Consider the following 2,249-nt stretch of genomic DNA (forward strand, 5'->3'; position numbering starts at 1 on the left):
GTATGTGTGTGTATGTATGTATATATGTATGTATGTATGCATGCATGTATATGTGTAGATTTGTATGTTTTGTTTTATGCATGTCTTTTCATGCATGTTTGCATATCTAGGCGTGCCCATATATACTTGAATGATAAATTTCTGGCAAGTTTTACGTATGTATGCATCTGTGTATGTATGTATGTATGTATGTATGTGTGTGTGTGTGTGTGTGAAAATTTTATGGAGGTATGTATGTGTGTATGTATGTATGCGTGTGAAAGTTTTATGTACGTTTGTATATATGCATGCATGTATGTATGTATGTATGTATATATATATATGTATGTATATGTGTATGTGTATGTATGAGTGCGTGTATGTATGTATGTATGTATGTATGTTGTACATCCTATTTCACGGGCGACTGGTCAGGAACAAGGGCGGCACTCCCACCCAGCTTACCTGGTGGGTGGAATTGTTCGACACTGTTACAGGACGAAATCACTACTCGTGAAACCGGTTGCCCGGTCGGCGACTTTCTGGCTGTTGCGAATAACAGTATACCGATGGCGGTGACTCTGTGAAGCATTCGCTCCAACGCGTAAGCCTGGGTTTTAGTATGCAGGTAAATATTAGCTTGGCTATCCCTGAGTGCGAGTCCCATCAGTTACAGTGGTGGTACCAGTATATCTCCCACGCCATTATCAAGGGTAACGCTTTTCCCATTTTATCTACTGAAAATTGTCTGTTCACTCCTTAAGGTAAAATTATTCCCTATAAATTGTTGTGTTAAATTCTAGATATACTGCGCTTAGTGTTTAGCGAGAGATACCGTAACGCCTCACCTTACAAGGATCCGCTTTTCAAGTTTTATTTTTCAAGCACAAGTTCCAATAACAAATGGTTTTGCTTGTTACCGAGAAATTTATAGAGAGCGAAAAAAGCTTCTTCTAAAAAGAAATCTACCACTCCGTCTACGAGTGCTTGTGAATCAGCGATCGTGTCTACAAGTGATGGTGTACGCGAGCCTAGTGCGAGTGAAAATGATTCGAACGAAATAATAAATGGATTTATGAATGAAAGTTTGGTAATTGTGTATATTTCCACCACGCAACACTTATTATTGCAAACATGTTTTAAGTGACCTATACTATAAACACACACAAATACATTCATATATATATATGTCTCGAGTTGTAGCTGTATTTCAAAGGGGCCAGCCTTGTCATATTCTGTGTGAGGTTGAATCTCCCTGAGAACTACGTTAATGTTATGCATGTCTGTGGAGTACTCAGCCATTTGTGAGTTAATGTTCTTCTCGTGTGGTAATGGAAAGTGAAACTGACAGCCAATATTTGTTGTGTCTATGTACTTATGTATGAAATTTTCGTTAGATTTATATATTTTTACTGCGGTACAGCAAATTTTTGCCAGCTTAGCGGACTGGAGCAACGTGAAATAAAACACCTTACACACGAGATACGACACACCGCCAGGAATCGAACGCAGGACCTTACTATCGTAAGGTGAATACCCCCTAACCACTTAGCCACGCGCCTTCAGCAATATTAGTATAATTTAATGGCGTGTAGATGTCTTAATCGCCTCATCTTGTTCATTTTGCTTCGTCAATATTTTCTCTAAGACTCTGTTCATTGGACAGCTAGTCTTAAGAGTCATCTTAGAGCGCATGAACGGAGGTTAATGAGCAGTGAATAAGGAGACGTCTGTCATTTGACAAGCTGAAGCAATCGTCACGCATGAAAGGATGCATCAATCGAGCGTGCACGCGCAAACACTTATATGCAAATTAAAATGCATATGACAATCTGATATATATATATATATATATATATATATATATACATATATATATATATATACTTATATATACATATACATATATATATATATATATACACATACATACATAATACATACATGCATATATAAATAGAGATATAGATATAGATGTAGTTATATATATGTTTACATATATACCGACATATATCACACATGCATATTTACGTCTATGTTTTATATATATACGTTTGTGTGTGTGCGTATGTGTGTGTGCGTATGTGTGTGTGCGTATGTGTGTGTACGTATGTGTGTGTGTCTGTGTGTGTATGTGTGTGTGTGTGTGTGTATTAAACGGATATATTTATATAAATGTATCTGCATATATATATGCATACACACACACATACACACACACACACACACACACACACACACACACACACACACACACACACACACACACA

This window comes from Octopus bimaculoides, chromosome 19, assembly GCF_001194135.2.
Source record: "Octopus bimaculoides isolate UCB-OBI-ISO-001 chromosome 19, ASM119413v2, whole genome shotgun sequence".
Classification (NCBI taxonomy): domain Eukaryota; kingdom Metazoa; phylum Mollusca; class Cephalopoda; order Octopoda; family Octopodidae; genus Octopus; species Octopus bimaculoides.